The sequence below is a fragment of the Halyomorpha halys genome, unplaced genomic scaffold (genome assembly GCF_000696795.3).
Source record: "Halyomorpha halys isolate HHAL.00 unplaced genomic scaffold, Hhal_1.1 Scaffold830.1, whole genome shotgun sequence".
Taxonomy (NCBI): Eukaryota; Metazoa; Arthropoda; class Insecta; order Hemiptera; family Pentatomidae; genus Halyomorpha; species Halyomorpha halys.
In genome coordinates, this window is record NW_027112407.1 from 201,844 (window position 1) to 209,304 (window position 7,461).

At 32.3% G+C, this 7,461-nt stretch overlaps 1 protein-coding gene across 1 annotated transcript in view; it reads right to left on the minus strand.

Moving 5' to 3' along the window:
- The window catches only part of LOC106686485 (protein dachsous), a 383,586-nt gene that overhangs the window by 189,671 nt on the left and 186,454 nt on the right, over nt 1-7,461 (minus strand). The window lies entirely within an intron of this gene.

Below are 7,461 nucleotides of genomic sequence, written 5' to 3' on the forward strand. Positions count from 1 at the left end.
ATTCCTACCAAAAATGCTTCTATTCTCGAAGACATGATAAGAGCCATAGTAGAATAATCGGTAAACAGAACCGCACGAAGACAAAGAGAAGCCGCTCCAATAAAACCCAGTCGAAAAACGGAACTGGATAGGTTGACGACAGACCACCCACTCCTGTGCTACCTAAGAGTACATTTTAGAAGGTAAGTGTTAAAGAAGGGTTGATGCTGAGAACAAACATTTGGACTCCTGGTATTCTGTTCTTTGCTCAGGTATCTCTCTCGGTGGCATATCTCATCGTCGTAAAACACCTTTCCATGTTTGTAAGAGTTTCCAGTCTTCATTAGCAGGCAAAGGAACGACCGAAAACTTTTTTTGAGAGGGGGAAGGAGAAATTCTTTACTAATAAAATTTTAAATTCTCTATTAATATTATTTCGTCTTCCACGATCAATACTTTTTTTTTTATTCCTTTCCATTAATAAATACAGGGTTGTTGATATGTAATTTAATTTAATAGTAGCTATTTTCCAAAGAAAGCAGGGATGTATTGATTACTATACTTAACCTTGAATTTAGGAAGGTTCATTTCACGGATTACGAATTAATATCATAAAATTGGTAAACCATTAAAAAACTGATGGTTTGTCTAAATTAAATTGGGTACATATTTAATTTTTATTATCTTCAAACTTTATTAACCTATTTAAATTCAAATTAATTACGATACAAATAATTAAAAACATCAATTCAGCTTAAATCATTTTCTAGTTTTCAGAAAAAAATTAGTATTAATTTTTAAGAGCAACTAATGTATCAAATAGATTTAAAAGTGTTTCCCTTGTAGATTCTGAGAGTGTAAGGTATTTTTTAGGCACGATATAATAAGACGGCGAGGACCATAAAACATAAAAATCTATAAAACTTGCATAGGAATATCTATCGTCAGACAAGGGATATATTGGGATATATATTGAGATTTAGGATTTATGAGAATATAAGAAACATAACAACATTCTATAAAAAAAATATGGATAAGTAGGCATGTTTTTATGAATGTTATTTTTTCAGTATAAATTAAGAGAAATCTCAAGAAAAAACTCATTACTGTACATTTCGAATCACATTTTAGTTAGTTCTGGGCAAGTTATCAGAGAATGGCTGTTAAAAAATATTTAAACTATATTTCAAGCTTTTTTTTCTTAATTTTATTTGTGAAAATTATATTAAAAGATATGATCTCACTAGGCCTATGAGTGATCATTAAAATATAAATCCAACTTCACAATTTCATCAACATAACATTTTAACAGGAAGAACCTGGTTTAGGGTGATTACAAGTGCATTTTCTCAAGTGCAATTCAGGTGAGAAATGGTCAAACGTTTCAGAAATAATTACACGAAATTACTCAAAATCTTTCTAGAGTAACGGTTCGAAAAGGGGTTAAATATTGATAGCTTAAAACACACGTTTCTATAAGCAATTTAAATTACTTCACGATATGCATAGCCTCCTCATAACGGGGTTGATAATACTGTTTGCTTTAAAGAAAAAAAAATACGAGTGCTTATAACACGATTTTGAATTAAAGTTTTCTTCAAAATGTTAAAATGTCCAATTTGAAGATGCCGGGCGGCGCGGATTGGGGATACCGTTACCGTTCATAAGATGATACGCGGTTTACGAAAGTCGGATCACGACGTAGGCATTACGTAGGTTATCGAAGCCCATGGATACGGGGACTTGGAGTGATACGCTACGAAGCTAATGACGACGTTATTAATAACATTATTACGATGAGAGAGAAGAGATAACAGGTGAGGTAATCGTCCACGGCCTCCGCATTCTCTCCTCCTTTTAATTTAGATCAAGATTACGAATATTAATAGGTGTAATTAAATGATTTAATTTAATGATAGAAGGCTTTCCATTTGCACTATATCCAGCCTCGCCGTGTTATTAGGGCGCTTCATAAATTCCTGAATTTTTCTGCCTCAAAAACGACAAAGAGGGATGAACTTTTTCATATTTTTCTTTTCATCGTCTGCTGGAGTAGCCCGGAAAGTCTAATAGGTTTCACAGATAATCGTGAGCAGGTTTGTGAGAGATTATCTCATTCAAAAAGAAGGGAATGTTGTGGCTTAAATAATATATATATATATGAGAGAGAGAGATAGAGATAGACATGTAGAGAGGAATGGATAAAGATTAAACGACCCTTAATCCCTGAAATCCTATAATGCGTGAAATAAAAAGTGAAGATTCCCTAAAAACTTCAAGGAAAGAAAGGAACGACATAGTAGGTTCTGTCACCAGTCCCACGGGCCTGAGATCGACAAAGAATTTTCTATTGAATGGCTAAAGACACGTCATATCTTTAGAGAAACCGAAGGATTTTACATCGCGATACAAGCAACAAAGGATTATAGGCGACATATTCTAAAAGAGAATCCCGTCACAGATAAATGTCGCCTTCGCTTGTGTCATGAATCTATTCAGAGTGTGAAAAAATATATCACTAAAGTCTCTGTAGGAAACTAGGGTTACGAAGCAATCATTCGGTTCCATATTATCGTAATACCCCAGAGAAAAGCTATTTGAAAAGGCAAATACAAAAGTTTTACACCACCCCTAACCACCAGATTATAGCACATGGAAGTATCAAGCCAGATCAAGCACATGGAGCTTGTATTAGAGCTAAAAACACTTTATCACATGAATAAAATAATAATGGTCTTATATTGAAAAACACAAGATCTTGGGCTGGACTTTTAGAACTAGAAAGAGGCTCAAAAAGCAGTCTTTCTTGAAACACGTAGCATTATAAGAAAATTATTTAAGCAAATAGCACAAAATCATCTAAAATCTCTTGAACGCTTCCGGGTAGCTGATATTCCAGAAATCTAAGAAGAATTAATCTTAACATATAGTATAACCCTCTCAATCAGTAAAATTATATAAATTATATAAAAAATTATATATAGATACATGTTAGATTAATCGTCACCCCCTACCACAACATTTTCAAAGTTCCTATGGTCAAACAGAAACTTCAGTACTGACAAAGCCGTCTTTGTCTTGAGCAGTTAGTAATATGAGGCCCTACAGCTAGGATAATTCATTTCCTGAACAACCTTGGGTTATCAATAGAAACATATACTAGTTAAATTTAATATTTGGAAAGCAAGGCCTTTTTTAAAAAAAATAAATTGAAAATTTGAAAGGGGTCGATCACAGTGGCCTTATAGATTACAGGTACCTATGTTCGACCTGGATTTAGCAAAATGCCTACAGTAACATAATGTGCTAAACCTTCATACTAAAAAGTTTTGGATTTGTGTATACCAACAGACTTTTAACATTATCGATGTTGTTAAAATTCATTAGAACTCGTTATTAAAAACGTTAATAACAAGCATTTAATTGTGTACATTACCAGGCGAAATGATTTGTTAATTTATTGTAGGAAGATGTTCTGGTTTGTGGTCTATAAAGTTATCATAATAGTAGAAGAAAACTATTTATTTTTAACCAACGTTTCGCCCCACTTAGCAGGGCTTCGTTACCGGACTGACCGCCACCCGGACTATCTTCCTACAATCTACTTCATACGGTCAACTATCTTCTTCCAATTTGTTTATTTAAGCATCAGCCAATATTGACGTTAAGCGACTATCCACATGGAGTGATCCTTTTTTTACAATGTACTATTTTAATGACTTAGACATTGTTTTGATGGACAAAGTGTGCATTCCAGTTCCACTTATAAATAAAGTAGAATCATTACGTAGCCATATTTATTTTGTTTTTTTAATTATGTCATTATGAAAAAAAGAAAATCCTAAGGGATTGCCACTATTTAATACAATAAAAAATTATTGGTACACAATATTGGCTAAAGGTGAGTTCTGACACCATTGTTGTAGTGTCACAATTACGTTACAGATAAATAGAAAAATATATTATGAAGAGGGTAAAGGAGAAGATCTTTCGGGTATGATGCCACTAGTTCCAGTAAACGTCTTTTCTTTTTTTTTCTACCTGTCTTCTCAAGAAAATGTTTTACCAGTATCAAAGCTCCATGTTTTACCTTCCAGGATACTCTGGACTATTACAGCTTTTAGAAATCATTACTATAAAGGAAGCGTTCGTCAACACCCTGCTATGCGGTCATCCTCCAAGAAGAGAATGGACGCACTGGTTCCAGGGCCGAAGACGGTCGCGTGAACCTAAGTGAGCCCATTATGAGGGAAACAATTTCGACTAATCACCAGAGCGCCAAGGTCGGGGGCAGCATTACCGCCATTAAGTAAATAGCAGGAGGTGCTGTAATAGTGTCATTTACCGCTCTCCGTCCCCTGCTTTGATGTTTTCCAATTTCCGAAAAAAATATACTCCCGCTAACGTCACGGGATAGCAATTACTGGAGGGAGGAAGAAATACTCCCACAACTAATCTTGAGGAAATATGCTACACTGGAAACACGAGACATAAAGACAATAGAGGAAAACACTTTCTACGAATGGTTAATGGAGATGGACTTCGTTTAGCCTCTGGTTCACTTTGGTGTTGATCTTATTTATATGCTCATATTCCTAACATTGTATATTGGTACCTGTACTTAAGGAGCTCGGATAAGGTAAAGTAAGGGAGAAATCAACATCTATTTGAAACATAAGGATTATAAATTATAAACAAACTATTAATCATGCTTATATTCCTAACATTGTATATTGGTACCTGTACTTAAGGAGCTCGGATAAGGTAAAGTAAGGGAGAAATCAACATCTATTTGAAACATAAGGATTATAAATTATAAACAAACTATTAATCATGCTTATATTCCTAACATTGTATATTGGTACCTGTACTTAAGGAGCTCGGATAAGGAAAAGTAAGGGAGAAATCAACATCTATTTGAAACATAAGGATTATAAATTATAAACAAACTATTAATCATAAATTTTTTTCGAGAAATTGTACAAAATTCTGTCATTTACATACACAAATGTCTTAGTTTAATACAAATGTTAAGATTCGTGATATATTCCAGATCAGAGGGACCTGATGTTAGTATGTCATAAAACAACACGTATTTAAAAATTAATGTAAAATGTTAAATAGATTTTCAGTCAGTATCAATATAAAAAATTACTTCAAACTTAGGAACTTTGAACTCAACCTGTTTCTTGTTACGCACTTGAACTACTGAATAAAATGAGTTAGAAAAAATAAATGAAATAAGATAAAAGTTCAAACATTCCTGTACCACATAATTCATCCTGCCCCATGGCAGCGGATTAGAAATAATACATTGCCTAGGGCAAGCGAAATTGCCTCGCGCTTTCTGTGTCTCAGGAGTTACGGGAAAAGTCTCTTAGCCAACGAGGAGAGCCCCATTTGTTTCATCTGGAGGTGTCTGCCGGTATATTGCAAAGGGTTGTCCGCCATCCCGAAGTTTATCTCTATGGGAGATGGAGTCAGAAGTGGAAGGCGCTGTTGGATTGGTTAAGGAGTAATGGGATATGTCATAACGCTGCCTGTATCTCCGCATCTTTCGCAAAATGTATTCTACGAAACCGAAAATTTCGAACGTTAGCTACTTGTGAAGTAAGTGGTAACAGGTAACATTTTAAGCAAGGAAAAGCAACTTGTTCGAGATTTAGAGAAAGCTCGTACATTATCTGAATTTCCTTTTTGAGATAGTCATATGTGGAAAAACGTTGCAAAATTTCAGGAACATTTCAGATTTGAAAATAGTACTGGAAATAAAATGTTATCTTAAAAAAATTATTTTTAAAATAAAAATAAATTATCTACAACAAAAATCTTTTGAGTCCATGAAATACTCAGGTTTTTCATAACTGATATATAAATTCAAGTAAACAAAACATACATCTCATCTCTACCTATTGGTTGGCATAGTGAGGATTCCGTGTTTATACCTTTATATGGATAAACACCAATGTCAGGTTGAATTATATTTTGGAGATATATGTAAAATTATCAATAAAGGTAAAGTAGTAAAATTAGATTTAATATGCATTTGTTAAATGGCTACTAGATTTGTCATTGCTTTTAAATTAATAGTGATCAGTTTTCATAAATAATGAAAACATATATTTTGGTATTAAATTTTTTACTTAACTATGAGTTAATAGTCCAATATATGACAGATTTGTGTTATAACAACCTTTATTTAGTGAATATTGATATATATACAAATAAAGTTTTTCATAAATACTATAAAGAAGAGAATCCAGCTTTGAAATAAAATTATCTATACAAAAAATGTATGCAAAATATTTTAAATTACTTAATTTACTCTGTTCGAAAAAGATATATTCAACATTAGTTTAACATATTTTTCCTTTAGTAAATTAATCTCATAATTCCACATTTATACATTTTTATAATAACAGAGTGGTGCATAGTTCGAAGTCTGAAAATTAACAGAGTGATATGAAAAAAAATTGGATGATTTAAAGCCAAACTTCTGATCGGTTTTAGAGAAAAAGTCTGTAATATACAAGGCATATACTTTCATTAATATGTCATTTCAATTTTATACAAATTTTCGTTTTTTGATATTCACTGTCCATATACACACATTTTGTGAAGCTTGGTTATTTGAATTTGGAGGACTTTAAAACGTGTATTTTAGTTGAAAACTCGTATTTGAGGTTATTTACGACTGTAATACTTCTCTATATGTATTTCATATACAGGTTAGAAAAAGTTATAACGTTTAAAAAAAAATTAAGAAATCAAAAGCAGACACTGTGCTGTTATCAGCTTTAAAAAATATTTTTGGGAAAGAAATTCTTCTGCCTCAAAATTTTAACACCATATAAATAATATAATTTTTAAAAATATTTCTACTACATATATCTCGATTTTTTAGAGAATGAATTTTTCTTGAATTTTTTTTTTTAAATATGACAACAACAAATCCTTGTTAATACGGATCACATTTTCATACCTTTAGAGGTTTTAGCTCAATAAATAAAAATTTGGAAGTAGGTCCAATAAATAATTCAGTCATAAAAAATGATCTCAACTTAATGTACACAGAGATATTTCCTAATCTTGGGTTTTTGGAAGGCAAATAGAAGAAAGCAGATACTTTTTATGAATTCTGAAGAGGGGAGTTCGCACGTTAATGACCCATACTCAGGTAAATTTATGCCAGAGGTGAGCTGGTGTGGGCAGCATGTGGGATGGCGCTACTACCCTCCCAGCAATACCAGGGATACTGTACCTAGTTTATTCAATTATCCAGAAAATGTCTTTACAACTCAAGTACACTCAGGAATGCTTTAATGGTGTATATACTCTAATAAATAATAAAAACTAATTTTTGACTATAAATGTATATTTTTAGTTATTTTTCTTAGAAGAAACTAAAATAATAAAATACTCTCTACATAGACACTGATAAATAAAGACATGATGATATAATTTAATAAATATATTTTTTTT